Source organism: Trachinotus anak, unplaced genomic scaffold (genome assembly GCF_046630095.1).
Source record: "Trachinotus anak isolate AG129_WGS33_773 ecotype Australia unplaced genomic scaffold, CSIRO_AGI_Tana_v1 ptg000015l, whole genome shotgun sequence".
NCBI classification, from domain to species: Eukaryota; Metazoa; Chordata; class Actinopteri; order Carangiformes; family Carangidae; genus Trachinotus; species Trachinotus anak.
The window spans coordinates 4,627,653-4,646,453 of NW_027273866.1; the positions used below are offsets into that span (position 1 = coordinate 4,627,653).

At 41.3% G+C, this 18,801-nt stretch overlaps 1 long non-coding RNA gene across 1 annotated transcript; it reads right to left on the reverse strand.

Annotated features, from left to right (window-relative positions):
- Positions 1-903: 903 nt before the first annotated feature.
- LOC139632804 (uncharacterized) lies at positions 904-18,698 on the reverse strand. Its single transcript, XR_011693624.1, has 3 exons — positions 18,521-18,698; positions 15,757-15,898; positions 904-3,214 (listed from the first exon to the last, which is right to left on the reverse strand). It is a non-coding gene; the product is annotated as an uncharacterized lncRNA (long non-coding RNA).
- Between the last annotated feature and the right edge of the window lie 103 nt (positions 18,699-18,801).

An 18,801-nucleotide genomic window follows, 5' to 3' on the forward strand; every position in this document is an offset into this window, starting at 1 on the left:
AGGTAAGAAAGGCAAAAGAGCAGCAATCTGTAACATGAGAGGGAAAGAAAAAGCAAATCATTGGTAGAATGATAATAAACCACGTTAGACGGTAATGAAAATATAGATATGGAGATAAAGAGGTTCACAGTACGAGACAAGAGGGGAGCAGGCTCTCACATCTTCTCTGATGGAAGTGTAATGTTGTAGAGGAAATGTCAGCAGCTCAGTCCTATCTACAACAAACACTTGAGCTGAAGTGGCTTGGTGTGATGGAGGGCCTGTGCGGCGTTAAAATACACCCCCTCCGCAAAGGCACATGCACACAATAGTTAAAGGAATAGTTTGACTCCTTAGGAGAAAGGCTTATTTGTATTCTTGCTGAGATTTAGCGACGAAGATTGACACCATTCTCATGTCTGCACGGTAAATACGAGGCGACAGACAGACAGACAGTCAGGGTAGCTGTTTCCCCCTGCTTCAGGTGTTCGTGCTATGCTAAGCTAATGGCCTGCTGGTGTTAGCTTGACAGTTAAGTTACAGACAGTTGCAGTTAGTGTACAGACATGAGAGATGTGTCGACCATCTGACATAACTCCCTGCAAGAAATTGCTATTCCTCTAACAGTCTTTCTTTTTACTCTTTTAGTCATCGTTATTAGCACTAAAATGCTCCTTTATCCAACAGCGCAACAGAAAGCCGACCTGTTTTACCTGCTGTGTCTGTACACCCCCCCCCCCCCCCCCCCCCCCGCCCCCACCCCCACCCCACCCCCACCCCACACTCACTCATTCCCTCTTTCTTTCTCTCCATCAGGGCTGCAGTCTGACCCGGCTAGCTGTTGCTAAGTTTATCTCTGTGCCAATCTGTGCCCCAGAGGCATGCAGAGGCAACCCAGAAAAGACAGAGTGGGGAGGGAGGGAGGAGGAGGAGGAGGAGGAAGAGGAGGAGGAGGGGATGAAAACTCATGATGGCCTGCTCTGCTCAACACGAGCTACGAGCTGTAATCTACTGCAGACCGAAGGGGGCTGTGGGCGTGCGTGTGTGTGTGTGTGCGTGCAAGAGAGTGATTTTGTGTGCATGCATGGGTGTGCGGGTGTGTGTGCATGTGTGTGTATGTGAGACCATTTGCATCACATAAGAGTAGCATCAAAATATTAGCTTCAGATGATAGCAGGGTACTTTTTAATCATTGGAAATGAGCTCAGCGCCCTGTTCCCAGTGACCTTTCTGCTGCTGTTTGCCTGTAAAGCTCTGGAACCGACTCAGCCACTTAATAATTAACACCAGGCCCTCAAACCATTTCATGTGGCCCATGCTAATTATGCCTGTACTGTGTGGATGTGTTTATTAAGCTCACATTGTGCAGCTTTTATTGATAATAATTTATTAATAAATTAAAAAGATTGGGCTTGTTACATTCCTGTCATTTTCATTCTTTGTCATATGAACAATGATTCTCCCCTCAAGTGTTTTTTTCCCACATATGAAACCCTGTAAGACATGACTTGTGGTTTGCACAAAAAACCAAACGTGACCTAAACACACATTCACATATTCATATTAACACCTTCCGAGAACACCAGGAAACCACAGTGTTTCTGGTCCAGGTCAGCGCAGCAAATGCACCACACTGTTTTAACTGGTGTACTGGAATATACTTCAAACATACCGCTCAATATATTGATCCAAAACGAGGCATGCTTGTGAATAATTGAGTTCGTGACCTCAATGCAGTGAGCTGACATCATCACTGTGGGGCTGGAGCCAAACGCCACACTGCACTGGAAAAGCCCCTCTGGCCATGACTGGGAGATCTCAGCCCTGCTGGTGGTGTGCTGGGCCGGGCTGAGAGCTTGTTATGATACAGTGGCTCACAGATAGGGGACCTTTGGTTGAGACTTAACTGTAGCTGGGTGTTTTTTTTTTTTTTTGTTTTATTTACCTATGACATCATTTTGAAAAGGGATTACACAACAGGCACAGAAAATCATCTAAGTCATCACCAATTCTTTTCTGTTGAAATGTTGTATATCATTTTTTTTTAATGTAAAATCACATCCACTATTCATCTTTAGGAGGATTTAGGAGGAGCAGCTTTCTCTTCAGGCATGTTGAAGCACAGTCAGGGCAGTGTCTATTTGCCTACTGGCCCAGTGGTTGAGCCCTGCCCTCGGATGACTCATTAAATGCTCAAGACTCACAAAAAAAGGTCATCCACACGGTATTTGTGCACTTTGCAATTATGACCATCTCTTGGTCAAACTGTTCCTATTTTGTTTGTCACACGCAAATCCCTGCATTTATTAGTCATAAGCTGCTCATCGCTGGGTGCTGCAGCCACACAAGGGGCACGCCCCGCCACACATTACAGGGCATGCAGCAGGACACAGCAGCACACCATTCACTTCACCTTTGAGTAAACCTTAGGGAGTGGCCGACGTATCATAAAAAACAGCTTTAGTAACTTTCCATTTCTCATTACAGAGAAGGAAGGGAGAGGCTTGTGTGACAGCCAGACTCAATGCTTGAGCAATTTTATTGTCTGAAAAGAACCACACACTTCCTTGACAACATCAACTCGAAGGACCATACCAGGGTGTTAATTCTAGTTTCATAACTATTAATTATGTATACTTAACATTTCTGCTGACCATTTTCAATGCATGCTGCACAGTTTTATTTTTCTAACAATTCCAGGCTTCTGTTGTTTTCCCATGTATTTGTTTTTACAGCACTAAAATGCTTCTGATTTACTGATTTACTAAGCAACAATAATGACATTGACAAAAATTAATCTAGACTTAAGATATAGGTGATTTGTTGAAAATGTGCTACAAAAAATGATAAATGCACTGGTATAATTCTTTAAGAACAAAAAGAAAGTTCGTGTCTGAGAGAGAATCAATGCTTTTATGCGCTTTTATTCTTTAATAAAATGCAGAACCAGATTACTGCAGGGTTTAAACATATGATGAATGCATACAGAAAAATGCTTTTCATGCACAGGCTTTGCGTCCTGCCACTACTACAAAATGCACTGCTGCCAGCACGCCGACGCCTCTGCCCTCAGGAGACACATGTCCTTATAATGCGTGCTTCCTGGGATTAAGCATTCACTCTCTTTTTTACGGTCTCCTCTGCCTTCATTCTTGGCTGCATTCCTGTGCAGAACTGGCTGCGTCTCATCTCTGCAGGTTCACACAGGAGCCCATCAGCCCTCCCGTCTGATTCCCTGACAACATGCACACTCAGTGTTGGTATTTGGGTGTGTACCTTGCAAATACAGCAACAATGCTTACTACACAGATAAAGGGATGTTCCCTCCATGTAGTGACACCACATTTGTTTTCATGGTGAAAGGAGGTATGTTGTATATCATGCTTATACTGAGAGAAAGGAGGGAATGAAAATGAAACACTGAGATAGAGACAGATGGCAAATGAGAGAGAAAAAAGAAGCACTTCAGCCTACTCCTATCACTGTTTCATTTGGCTGAGTCTCTGGTACTGTAGCACCCTGTGTGGGAGTATTGGAAGCCCACTTGTTGTGTAACACCTTTTCCATCCTCCACACTATCGCCAAACTCTGCTACAACAAGGTTGAATCACAACAGCTTTCATCTTCCGGTGTGGGATATTTCAACTTTTTTGATGCTGTCTTAATGCCTCCCCCTCTCCCCATTTCCCCCTTAATACACTGTAAAAAAAACAAAACCCTTAATATAATTAAATCAATCTGTGAATCAAACAGCCAATTGTACAATCATTTAAATCAATATTTTGCTTGAAAAAAAAAACTTGTCAAACTTCAAAACACATAACTCACCTGACACTGTAAAGACAAGCATTAAGGTTCAGAACATTTGAAACAGTTCAAATCACTCAGAGGTCTTTCATGAGGCAGACATTTTGGAGCTGACTGTCTTTTCCACTATACAACTTTCAGGAATCTAATACGACTCAGATTCGTCGCTGTACTTTCATCATTTCGGTGAACTGCAACTTGTACATGCTAACATATGCTGATGATGGCCTCATATTGTTGGACTGTGTTTAGTATGTGAATATATTATTGACCTAAAGTTTCCTCCAGCCTCACTGTAGAGTTTCCAAACTTCTGCAATGAGCTTAGAGGAAATTTGGGATTTCAGGGCTAGGATGGGCATCGTGACAAACTCCAGGGCCATATTTCATTGACATTTCATGAACATGGAGAAAGCTAACATCACTAACCACCTATTGTAGCCATATTTTATATGATCTATGGCTTCTTTGCGAAATAAGCTTGCTGTCTACTTTGCTATACCGACATTTCCCCACTGATAATGTTAATCAAATGACCAACACTCACACCACAACATGTCTATTTTCAGATGTTTAGGGCCTGGGCCTATTTTTCTATCATATTTCCACTAGATTTGAGATGTAACACCATGTCATCTATTATTTCAAACCAAATTCGCTAAATGACCCTTTGTTCTCAAACCACTGCAACACTGCTTTATGTTAACCTGAGACCATACATTACATTTTCATTCATTGAATTTATAACACATTATGTGAATGACTATCACATTGTCATATTACTTAAGTGAAATCAACCCTCCTGACAAGTCTCATCGATGTCTCTTGCTCTCTTTTTCTGTAGAGCTGAGTTGGAGATTGGCTTCCTTGCATTTCTTGCTCAGGATTAATGGAGACAGTGATAAAACAGCCTCTACGTCAGCACCTATAATGGTAACATCACTCTATCCAGTATTGACCTCTTATTGGACCGGGCCAGCAGCACCACAGCTGACTTAGCCAGAATGCCTGTGAGACTAATCACACCACAAAAATCATTACATCCTACATTTCTCATCTTTTCTTCTTCATGTTATCTCAAAGCCCTGCTCATTTCTTCACTTCCCCTCAGCTATTACATATAATTTTCTGGCTCAGATGCTCAGATGGAGCAGCCCGACAGAGAGGCACAAAACCTTGCCAGAGTGTGCTTTGCTCAGGGCTCTTCTGCAGCCAACTGCCACTCCACTCTGCAGTGAGGTGGAATGATACTTGGCGGCCGGCACGTTGAGACAAGAGGTGCTGCAGCATGTTGGATGAGCGTGCATGTGTATGTGTGTGGAAAGATGGTGCATAGACACGTTAATTTAGATGCTTCATCCACACTTGTTAAAAGAACAGGACATGGAGAGTGACTGTAATGGGGAAAACGGGCACAGCTCTGAACAAGCAGAATGATTTTCTGCCAGTGATGAGCCAGTGCATATGTGTGTGTCTGAACACGTTTGACTGTCAAGCATCCCTGAAAAGGCTGAGTCAGTCGAGAGAAACACAGAGTGAGTGAAAACAGAGACAGGAGTGAGAGGGGGCACTGAGCAGACTCCATACATTATGAAAGAGGAGTAGGTGGGAAATGGAAAGGACAACCATCAAGGGAGGACACAGTTTGAAAGCTACTGCATCTTGATTAACCCAACAAATATTTCAAAAATCTTTGCAGAAGAACCATCATGCAGGTTTTCTATCCCATTTTCTCTGTATAAATGTGACTTTCAATCCATTTTAAATACAGTCTGCATGAAATATTATCTATGTAGTAGCTTCATGAGAGACAAGAGACAGAATTGCACCAATAAGAAAATATGTGTGCACAGCAACTTGCCACTGGGTTACTTGCAAACAGTGTTTGGAAAAGGAGGAATCAGAGTCTTTGTTCTGCAACCAGTATCCTGTAGTTCATAGAATGTTGTGGGAGATTTATTTTTTGCAAATATCCTATTGAAACGTTTCCAATACTACATGTTGAATACAGATTGATTGATGGACGTATGTGGCACCTTTATGATAATGCCCATAAATAAAGCCCATCAGTTTGACACAAACTTCTCATTCATCATTCTTACTCTTACCATTTTTACTTTTGGATGAACTCTGCTTTTTTTTATCAACTCAAAAAGACATTCTTGAATAAGTAATTACAGTTTGTCAGTTAGTGAAGACAGCACATGTCAAAATACGGAGGACATCCTGCTATTGTCGACAAGTAACTATGGTAACAAATCTATCAGTCGTCACCACATGATTCCTCTTTAGATCTGAATATAAACTGCAGAGGTCACTGGTGTGTACATTTGTAATGATAGATATTTGTGACTTGTATCCAGCTCCTCATCCTCCTCCTTCTCTGGAATAACACGCACAGATCCATGGTCAAGAAAAAAATTTACTACTGAATAATATAAAGGGCCGCCCTACCCTTTGGGCAAATTAGAATGATTAATCATCCATCTCCTACAAGGTACTGCACAGACCAACTAACAGTAAGCAGTAAATCTTTTATTGAGAGAGGAGAGGAGAGGAGAGGAGAAGGTCATTAAATATTATTCAGCAGACTTTGATGAAAGCCATGCTTCATAGCGACACGTATGTGTGTGTGTATATATATATATATATATATATATATATATGCCTGTGGCTTATCTTGCTTGTCTTCTTTAGGATCATCTTTAGGATCGCTGTTGCTGCGGTATATATATATATATATATATATATATATATATATATATATATATATAGTCTGCTTATATATATATAAGCAGACTATATATATATATACTGGTAGACTATCCCTACTAAGACCATCACTGAGACCAATGAGCTGATATACACCTAAGCAACAGCGATCCTAAAGATGATCCTAAAGAAGACGAGCAAGATAAGCCACAGAGGACATCCCCCATGGAGGAGGAGGCTGGAGGCCAAGGTCAACATGACACGGAGAGAAGTTAGTCACCTCTCAGAGCTACAGAAAGGTGTGATGAAGAAAGCCTAAGAAGTACCTAAATAGTACAATAAACTGTCTATACCTGAGGCAGTGGAGACTGCCAAACAAAGACTCACAGCCCTGGCTACCTGCCTGGAGAGATACACAAGAGAAGCCCATTCAAAGTATACTCTCAATGGCAGGGTAATAACACAAGAACAGATCCAATACTTGAAGAACATATGGGAGAAAGAGGCATCGCATAACATCAATGCTCAGTGGCTAGTGGAACTAAGAGTAGACCACATCTCCTGGAACAAGATCCAGTAATCGCCACAATGGCAGACATCAAAGAAAGAGTGTCAGGAATGAAGAGCTAGACAGCACCAGCCCCCAACATGATCCACACCTACTGGCTAAAGAAACTCCATGAACACCTAGCAACACAAATGAACCAGCTGCTGATGGATGGAACCCACCCAGAGTGGGTGATCCAAGGACGGGCTGTCCTGATCATAAAGGATTCTCAGAAGGGAGTGACTCCATCCAACTACCAGCCAATAACCTGCCTCTGCACAACATGGAAACTCCTGGTAGGCATCATAGCAGCTAAGATGAGTAGGCACATGGCCCAGTACATGAGCAGGGCCCAAAAAGGAATTGGTAGTGATACCAGGGGAGCCAAGCACCAGTTACTGGTCGACAGAGCAGTCACTTGAGACTGCAAGACCAGGCAGACCAACCTGTGCACCGCCTGGATTGACTACAAGAAAGCCTATGACTCAATGCCACACACATGGAAACTGGAATGCTTGGAAATGTATAACATCAACGGGACACTAAGAGCCTTCATCAAGAACTCAATGGCACTGTGGAAAACAACTCTAGAGGCCAACTCAAAGCCAACTGCACAAGTTGCCATCAAGTGCGGCATATACCAAGGTGATGCGCGACCCTGCTGCTGTTCTGCATAGGCCTGAACCGCCTCAGCCAGATCATCAAAAAGAGTGGCTACGGATACCAGTTTCGAAGTGGAACAACAGTCAGTCACCTCCTCTACATGGGGTCTACAGCAATGACATTGGAATGTCATTCAGACTAGATAAATGTGGTCGGATGGTATCAAAGAGAGGGAAGAGGATCAGAACCGAAAGGGTTGAACTACCAGAAGGCAACATTGCAAATGTTTAGGACAGCTACAAATACCTTGGGGTCCCACAGGCAAATGGAAACCACAAGGAGGCCACAAGGAAGTCAGCCACAGTCAAATACCTACACAGAGTAAGGCAGATCCTGAAAAGCCAGCTGAATAGGAAGAACAACATCTGAGCCATCAACATGTATGCCCTTCCAGTCATCAGATACCCCGCTGGTATAATAAGCTGGCCAAAAGAGGAGATAGAAGCCACCGACATCAAAACAAGGAAGCTCCTCACAATGTATGAAGGGTTTCATCCCAAGTCCAGCAACCTAAGACTGTACACTAAGCAGAATGAGGGAGGCCGAGGACTAGTGAGTGTAAGGACCACTGTCCAGGATGAAGCAACTAAGATCCAGGAGTACATCAGAAATATGGCCCCCAAAGAAGAACTGCTAGTTGAATACCTTTAGGCAGCAGAAACCCAAGGATGAAGAGGAAGAGGATGGACCATCATGGAGGGACAAGCCCCTACACAGCACGTACCACCAACAGATAGAAGAAGTGGCTGATATCAAGAAATCCTACAAGTGGCTGGAGAAAGCTGGACTGAAAGACAGCACATAAGCTCTAATAATGGCAGCACAAGAACAGACACTCAGTACAAGATCAATAGAGAACGGAAAAATGGAAGACACCTCCTGAGGTGGTTGAGAATGACCAAGCTAAGATCCTGTGGGACTTCCAGATCCAGACTGACAAACTGATGACGGCTAACCAACCAGACGTTGTGTTGGTCGACAAACTACAGAAGAAGGCAGTGGTGATAGTTATAGCAATCCCAAGCGACAGCAACATCAAGAAGAAGAAACGCGAGAAGCTAGAGAAATACCAAGGCTTAAAGAGGAGTTAGAAAAGATGTGGAGCGTAAAGTCAACAGTGGTACCAGTGGTAATTGGAGCACTTGGGGCTGTGACCCCTAAACTGGGAGAATGGCTCCAGCAGATTCCAGGTACAACGTCTGAGGTCTCTGTCCAGATGAGTGCAGTCCTGGGAACAGCTATGATACTATGTAGAACCCTCAAACTCCCAGGCCCAGGTGAGAGGGAGATTAAAATAATAATAATAAAAAATAAAAAATAAATAGAAATAAATATTTATATACACACACACACACACACATATATACACTATAGCTCTGGGGTTGTGAATCTCTACAGTAATGTACAGCACAGGCGATGTATTATTCATATAACTAAGCAGTCAAAGACTGAGAGATGAGTGTACGCCATCTCCTGCATACCAAGCTTTCTACTGCACACACACACACACACAGACACACAGTTTGTGCAGTACATTTTTTTCACATAGGCCTTCGCATTTCACCTCTGTTTAAAGAGCAGTGCATGCAAATGGGCAAGGGCTGATTTCCAGCATGAGGACAGATAAGTGGAGAGGCAGTTCAGCACATCAGTGCTCAGTGCTACTGAAAACGACACAAGCTACAAGGAAAAAGCACACTGGCATTACTGAAATAAAGGAGGAGAGTCTAAAGCCTACTTGATAAATCAGTGACATTCTCTGTTGGATCTAATTAGAGCACGGACAATATTGAAATCCTGGTGGGTGCTTGCAACTTTGTATTTATGTGTCTGTTTGCAAGAGAGTGTAGATAGATGAGAGTGTTTTAATTACCTTTAATTAAAACTGAGAGATGGGCTGTGAACTGGAGCACAGAGGCCTAATTGTCATGAGATGACCTCCCAACTTCCACAATGAGAGTCCGTCAAATAGCAGTTCAACAGCACTAAATAAATGCAGTGAGGTTTACAATATAAATATTGTTCAAACAGAGCAAAAATTAAATGAAACTCAGAAAATAACTTCATTTCCCATTTATTATTAAATTTATTGCCATCAGCAGTTGCACACACACATTTGTGCATACAGCCTGTAATAGAATGTACTTTGGCACGTCTCTAAAATCAATGCTTCTTTAACTTAAGCTGCAAATGAGAAGGCTATGAATTTCCTAATTGTCCAAGCTGCCCAACCATTAATGCTCTTTTTCATCTCAGTGTAGTGAAATGTGCAGTGCTGAATGTGGGAGACAGGGACAATCCTCAACATGTGATATTTACAAATGGATTCTGAGCAACAACTCAGACTAATCAGCCTTTAAAAACGCCACTAGTTTTACACAGACCAATTCAAACCATTCTATTAGCCCACTGAGCATTGTCTGGATTATTATATCTCCAAGCACACAATTAGGACATACACATTTTAAGAGAATAATATGAATAAAACACAAACAAAATTAATACAGAACCCTGAGGTACCTGATGTTTTTGCCGATCCATATTATAAATCACATGCTCAATATATCTCTATAAATGTGTAGATTTTATCTTTGCATTAGATCTCATTATCAATCCTCAAAACGCACTGAAATAGACATTAATGATCAAGTCGAGATCATTTGACAAGGGCAGATGTGACCGCACAAGTAAAAAATTAGACATGCACTTGCTGAAATTATCAACTGGTCATCTTCAGCATGGGTCTCAAGTTAATTCCTGTGCGACTGTGCCGAATTCAATTCATCTACAGGTGTGAAGAAAAGACGCATTTAAAAACATTTCATTCGTTTTATTTACCCTAACATCGGTATTGAGGTGACAGCATTGCCTCACTGTTTAATCTGTATTTCCGACAGATTACATACTGTAGGCTGACGGCAGATGTGTATAATCAATCAGTGACCGTATGAGATAATGCATTCATTCTGTTTGAAAATGTAATTTCACATAATGAAATTTAAAAAAAAAACAAAAAAAAAAAAACACCATTGACCGCTCTGGTTCGTTAATGATAGGCCTGCTTGATTGGTGTGTTCATTCATTCATATGCGGACGAGCGTGTGTGTGTGTGTGTGTGTGCGTGCGTGTGTGTGCGGTGAAACGTTTTCCCTTTGATGTGACGCAGACCCTGACATCATGACGTCATATATATGGATGTTTCCATGGTGAGCTGGTTTTTAGAATCTGCATTTTCATTTACACTCTAGACAAGTGACTTCAAGGGCACGCTCTGAAAGCATAGTGAGGATTCAAACGCTGCTGATCATTTACAGCAGTTAAATTTCAAACAAACCAAAGCAAGGCAGCCTTGTGAAAGAAGAATTGTCTACAATGGACCAATCTGGATCCCAAATGGACAGTCCTATTAACATCACACCTGAGGCTCTTCTGCCCATAGTAAACAGATATTTTGAAAATTTCTCTGCAGTGCAGTGGAGCTTATTAGCTGCAGGGAGTCATGACTCAGCCACAATAGCTGCACTGGCTGATATGTGTACAGAAGTGGTACAGACACTCACTGCGATTGTCCTGAGAGTTGTCAAACCAATGATTGAGGAGAGCTTGCTCAGGAGAGCACCTCCGGCTGATATAAGCACATATTTGGAGAACCTTAACACACATGTGGGAGACTCCCTCTCTGGAAGCTTTGCTGTTGCTCTTCATGTCCCACAGGACAAATGTGAGAGTGCCAAAAAGCTGACAGCACTCATCGAGAAGGAAGTTGCACAGAAGGTAAACTCCATTGTATCTGTGGCAATCAGCAGCTCTGTTTGGCCATCACAGCCTGCTGTTTTTGTTAGTGGTGTCATGTCTAGCATAAAGTATCTTCGTCACATGGTGTTTCATGCCAGAAGATTTCTGACAAGATATTTGGATAAGTTGAACTCCCAGTGGCTGGGGCAGTGTTGGACGGTGCCAAGAAACATTCAGTCTGCCCCATACAAAATCTCTGGGTCAACACTACAGATCCTTGAAATAGAGGAGCCAGGGCGATGTGAATCATCTCAGAGCGTAAAATCCAAGATTTCTGTCACCTCAGCCACTAAAGCTGTGACTGACATTCTAATCAAATGGTCCAGTGAGACACCAGACACGGCAGAAGAGGGCAAAAATGTTCCGCTGCCTCACATCTCTCTGGAGGCTCAGGATGCAGCGTCTGATATTGTCAAAGGTATAAGAGAAGACCTCCATTACCATAACTTTGAATATGTTGCTGCCTGCAGTGAGAAATGCAGCTCATTGAGACCTTATTTTAATACGAGATTAATTTTGAACAAGGTGAGAGAGTTTTTTGCCTCACAGGCCAGATCTTTCAACTGCACCACCAATGCCAAAAAATTAGTTTGCAAATGTAGCTTCTCCAGGTTTAGCCAAAAACAATTTGAAAAAATGATGGCAGAGCTGAAGAGTATGTTTAAAACCAAAGACTCAGAGTTCCTGGTGAGTCTCGAGAAGGATTCAGGGTCCCATCCGTTGAGACTAGTGGAATCTAATGACTCTGTTGAAGATGAATACCTTCTACAAGAAGGGGCTCCAGGGTCTTCCAGTCCAGTCAGGAGGATAATGAAAAAGAAGTCTTCAATTGATTTTGAGACCATCAAAACTGATGTTGACAGCTTTTTTGATAAACTAAACCAACCTGCAGCACATGGCAGCAAAATACTGAAGAACATCAAGGCCAGTGGAGAGATCAGGAAGTTTTCAATGGAACTGGTCGATAAGATTTACAATCATCTGATAGCTGGCCAGACATATCACATGCCAGTGTGTTCAATGGACAGATGCTTTTCTGACTCTGTCATCCCTGAATTCATGAGGAAGGTGGACGCCACTCAATTACACTTTTCTCCCGAAGTTCTGTATGCCATGACAGAAGACGCAGTGGGAAAGTTCTTGCAGCAGGTGCTACTCTGGATGGAGAAAGAACCATCAGAAAAAATGAGTTACAGTGAGAAAGTGTCTGGTGCACTAACTGACATCGAAGATGTAATCACAAACATGCTGACCACACCAGAAGAAAACAGTATCAGGCCAGAGTCCCCTGAAGCTAGCGACAAGCAGACTACAACATCCTCTTGTTTAAGTCGGATACTATCTCCTTGGGAGGCTAGACTATCTGAATCCTTCAGTGATGATGATGATGATGATGATGATGATGATGATGATGGCTTGCATGTCAGGGTCCATGTTGACAGTTGTAATTTGAGTTTACACAAGTTGGCTTTAAGTAAATCACCTGAAAAATGCTCTGAGCCTATACCAGTTTCTTACCACAGTCCTGAAGAGTGTCACTCCAGTCTGGAGTCAACCCCTGAGGAGCCAGGAGAGGGACTCTTAGCAGTGTCAACTGTCAGCTCCTCTTCTATACCAGAGATGACCAACAATCTCATCACTGCCCTTCTCCTGAGGCTCATCACAAAGGTCCCGAGCCAAACCAGGGGATACCTACAGACAGTTGACATCAAGGTCATGATCAAACATCTGTCAGACCTGGTGCAAGATGAGCTCAACATCCATGGCTCTGCTGTCAGAAAACCCAAGAACAAGATGAAAAAAATCCACAAGGCTGTGATTAGAGACCTTCACAAGGAGTTTGGCTCTCCAGAAAAACTACTGGAGGCTGCAGTAGCATCGGATGACACATCTTTTGATGGTGCTTTTGTGAAATACGTGCAAATCCATCTAAAGGCCCTCCTGAGTCCACCCCCAAAGAAGTCCAAAGTTGCCAGGGTTTTCTTAGCAGTGGGAAAAGCTTTAACCAAGCCCTTCAAGTCGTGCTTCATGGGCAGCCTTGATGACTAAATCAGACTTGGCTTGGGTTTACCCCGGGTGCTCCGGTTTCCTCCCACAGACACATAAAAATATAAAAATGTAAAGATAAAAACAATACTGAAAATTTAAAAAATGTAATTACATTTTGATTTTAGTTGTGTTTTCCTCTGCTGTCAAGTTCACAAAGGTACAGATACTAAATTCGGTTGATTATGACTAGAAATGTTACTGCTTGTATATATTAAGTGCATGTTTAATTTTCACATCAGTATACAACAAGATGAGCTTTACAGTAGAAGATGAATTAAGTGTATTTGCCTCTGCTGAAACCTTATCACACAAAAGAGAAAAAATGCAGTGGGTTTCCAGTCTCCATCTATGCTAAGTAGCTTAACCTTTTATTGGACACTACAGGACACCAGTGCTATGTAGACCTTTCATAGACTGCTATAAAAAATGAGATGGATATGAACATCAAATTAGACCTGAGTGATGTCCATAAAATTCACTATCACAGTATAAGCTATTTTCATGTGAGATAACAACATGTTTTGTGTTACAATAAAGTTTCTGAAAAACAATTGAGAAACTGTTTAAAGATAACACAACCAGACAAATAGTATCTGATTTTTGGCAAATTCTGTGAGTTAAACATGACATTAATGAATAATGAAAAAGGCACAACACACATTAATGTAAAGATTTAACAAAAATCCAATACTGCCATAAAGAAGTTTTGTTCACTGCAACATTGCTCGCCAGGGCCTGATACACCGAGGGATTAGTTTAAGGTTAGCTGCCATGGTACAAACAGTAAAGAAATTTCATATTGTCTCAAAGAAACCTGTATATATTATCCAACGACAAATAACGTGTATTGATAGAGTCTTGTCTTTTTGAACATTGAGATCATTTTAAAAAAGAAAGCAGTCTTAAAAACACACAAAACAAATTAAAATAAACAAATGTAAATGAAAATTATTAAATTGACATGTACATGCACAAACCCCCACCCCCCCATCCCCAGTCCCATCAATGCATACATATCACCACATTTATTTGAAGACATTAAAACTGTTCAGAAAAATACTTTTACATGTCAAGATGCTCACACTTGGTATCCATGGTGACTAAGGTCTGAGAGAATTTGCAGTCTTATGAACACAGGCACATAGGGGGGCACTGTAAAAACACATCCTCATTAGCAGCTACTAAAGAATGAACTAACTGATTCATAAAGACTATAGACTGCAGGGTCCTGACAAAATATTAAGTTTCTGGTCTAGTTTTGTTTCGTAAAGCTTTAGGTTCAGGTCAGGTGCAGGTTTGGTCACTTTTAAATGTAATTTGTAAAAGAAATTTCAGGCTTTAGTAATGGATGGAACAAGGGACAGGACATAAAGACATGAGAAAGCTAGGGTTTGATTCTCATTCTGTCTCTTCCGCTATAGCATGTGAGTGCAATTTTATTCAAGCATGATATTTTGGCTGCTCCACCTATCAGATGAAACAACAGGAAATGTGAACCTGAGCTATTGAAGTCGACATGCTGCCAGCTAATATCCACGCAAGCAGCTCAGAACTGGAGCTGAAGCCATGGGATTTCCCTGCCTATTAACCGTTACTATTTATAACCATCTGGCCTACTGTGGACAAGAAACTGTTCATCTGAGAACATCACATCTAATGACAGAAATAGATGCCTTAGTTCTTAGCCTATGGAGCATAAGATGATAACTCAAACATACACTTTGAGGACTTGGCTGTGTCGAAAAATCAAAATGCATTTTTAAATGAAAGAATTGAGGTTTGAAATACACATCATTCAGAATGCATGTGTAGCTCCTATAGCCTACGCATTCATTTGGATTTTTTTCAACTCATTATCGTAGAAAGAAAAACCTTTCATTGCAATATCTACCAAAACATCTATCATCTATCAAAACAAACATCTATTTTTGGATTTTATATAAAAGGTGTCTTGCTTGAGTCCTAAGATAAAGACCAGTCCATTACATCAGACCTCAACCTGTTTTAGATTTGTCTTTCCTTGGTGCAGGTGCTGTTAAAATATGAATGAAGCTATTCATCAGTTAGTCCTTTAGTGTAAATTCCTCTGAGTCTGTAAAAACAAGAAAAGGCTTGTTGTGTGGTTAGGGTTGGCCATAGACAGGATGTTACCCTTTATGTTCTTTCCTGTTGAGAGCAGTGGTAGCTGTTGTAATGTATCCTGACCTGCACTGCTGGCTCTGAAAGAGGGTCTTCATGCGCTGTCTGTCTGTTGTCACTGTTGATACAGTGCTTGGTCAGGTGCTGAATCCAATCTTTCCATGGCTTGTTCCAACAGGAACAGATGTATTTGCTGTGAAAGACTATTCTGCAAAATTGTCAGAAGATGTGCAACATTAGCTTCATCGTTGACAAGAATAATGACAAAATTAACACAAAGAATCAAACCTGAATCTCAAGTGCAACTCATTAATTCACATCTTTAAAACCATGTTGGGATTGGAATGATTAAACAAAGTTGTGGTATCAAATACTATTGTTGCAGCCTACCACCTGGTAATGAGTCGACAACAACATATATTATATGAGCAAAGCATTTAGTCACAATGTAAAAATATATATTATTAGATAGATTATCAGACATTAGATAGACGATTATTTGGGAGAAGATTGTGGGGACATTGTGTAGAGTTAACTAAAAATCATGGCCATGCCCATTTCGAGCCTCTAATTAAAATTTTTCGCAGGGCAAATGAATCAGTTCAAAATTGAACTTGTACTGCCAACAATATGGCTTGCCTCAACTCTTCACTTAGGGCACAGTCACACCCAGCGGGCAGGTTTGAACAGTTTATTTTTATGGTGAGAACCAAAGCAAGCCTGAAGAGACCATTTGAAATTGCAATGAATAAGTGGCTCTGTCCTTTTAAAGATTGCAACCAAGATCTATTTATTTTTATTCTTTTTGTATAAACTATTTTTAGCAATTAAAAGGACTGTATGCAAAAGAAGAATTTTTATACTTTTCCACTGTCAAAATAATAAAAGCATATGAAAGCAATAAAGTTTACACTCTATGGCCAAAATGCACCTGGGATATTATCCAGTTAAGATGAGAAACATTTGAAGATACAGAATGTGTCTTCACATTTTCAATGTTGTTTTATGACAAAAATAGCAACCGGTGAAAATCATGGTGCATGTTACGAAGGTAAATGCTTCACTTACCTGAATTATAATGTCTAATCCCTGAATTGTCAAAGTTACCCAGATAACACTGTGATTCATCTTGAATTATTCCTTAAATTACTAATGACTCCTCACTGTCACTAAGTCCCCTGCCCGCATCAGACAGCTGGCTTCATCATCAGGGAGTCAAAGTAAGAGCAGGCCTGCAGTCAACCATGAAGAAGAACGAAGTCAAAAAAATAAATAACTAATTACAACAGCAGTTTCTCCTTCGCAATCATTCCCTATTAGCCTGTAGTCTGGGAGTGACCATTGTGATGTAGCAGAGATACATTAACAAAAAGAAGAATGAATTCAAACTACAACTGGAAGAAAGATTTCACCTGTTTTATCAAGATTTAATCCTGTCTCTCTTTCTGTTTGTCCTGACATCTTACAGCTAAGGCTTGGTGAAAGCTCCCATTAAGTCTACTGTCTGCATATGTGGTTACCTTGGCAATGTATGACTCAGCACACAGAATATGGGAGAAATAATAGACAGGCAGCTGATGAGCTTAGGTTGTATTTTCATGTTTATACCGCATGAATTTACTGAAATAGGTTTTCCTCATATTATTCATTTGTCACATAATTATATTGTATCAATCATTGCATGGATCAAAACAGAGAAAATTATTAACCAACCAGTGTGGCCACACTTGCAAATTTCTGGCAGCATAACAGTTGGACCTGTAACACACCACACAGAACCTGTAATGTCCACTGACCACTCTGATCTGTAAAGTATCAAAGAAACTGAGGTTTCAGCTGAGATCAACTACGCCCAGGGGTTTCTGCACATTACGTAAGCCCACGCCTTTTCATGACTTCAGCAGCTTGTCACTCTGTGACTGAGAGGTAAAGCAAGGTGGGGATCAAGCAAGCACAAAGGTCAGAGTATTGTGTAAGAAGCAGGCTTACAAAATACCTCTGAGGTGGGTGACTGATGGCAAAAAAGAAAAGAAACTGCCCCTAATGTTTTCCCAGCAACTCATGCTGCCTGATGTTTGAGCCACTGTAAGCTGTGCACTGATTGAGTCAGGTATTAGAGGGAAATGCTGTACACACTGACATATATATTGTATTTGTAGGCATTTGTTTAATGAACATACAAGCTACATCTGTTGTATACTTCTTGTGGAAAATTAATGCAAATTAAATATGTTGGTGATATTCAGTGTTTTCCTTATTGTCAAAAACCCAAAAAGACCAAAACTAACAATGAAGTGAGCCTAAGAATTACTATTAGTAAGACTGCAAGTCCCGTAGTACGATGGATGTCTATACTGTCATATGTATTGTAATAGTCGCATTGCATGTAAAAGACCATGCTTTTCAAAGCAATCCCCACTTCAATGAGAATTCAAAATTATGTGCAGAGCAAGCCAGTCAGGGAGGGCTGTGTCTGTCTAAAACCAAAAAGGTGGCTCCCTGCTTAACAGGGATCACATAGAAGTACTTACTCTTTCAATGGATGTACTGGTTAGAGTGGAAGGGAAGGTATGACTTGACAGCATGGGCAGATTATGAGGCAGAGGTATTGCGGGCAGAAGGCCCCTATGGGCACAGACATGGAAAAGGTCCCCCCTCAACAGAAAGTTCCTTCACCCTTCTTTGACACAGGCCTAGGACAGTCTAGATCGCTTGTGTTTTTGGGGGTTTTTTGACAGGGTACACCCGTGTGACCATCCATCCCTCCATCACTGTACAAGTCCTGCCTCAAAGGTTAAGACTGGTGTCGTTCTATGCCTTTCTTACTTACTTGTATGTGGGATCAAGCCATTGTTGGTTTCGATGTTTTATCGGATTTGCTGACGATAAGAAAAATATAAAATCTCACCAGATAAAAACTTAGGAGATAAACGTCTGACTAAGGACACAGTGCCACACCCGCCTACAGAGCCTACAGCGTGTGAAAGCAGGGAGTGATTGGATGAGCATCACCATGGCAATGCGATGACGTCTTCATCCCTTGCTCTAATTGGAGGAAACCCCGTGGCCCCAGTCGCTGCAGCGTTCCGGTCTGTCAAACTATATCCGAAG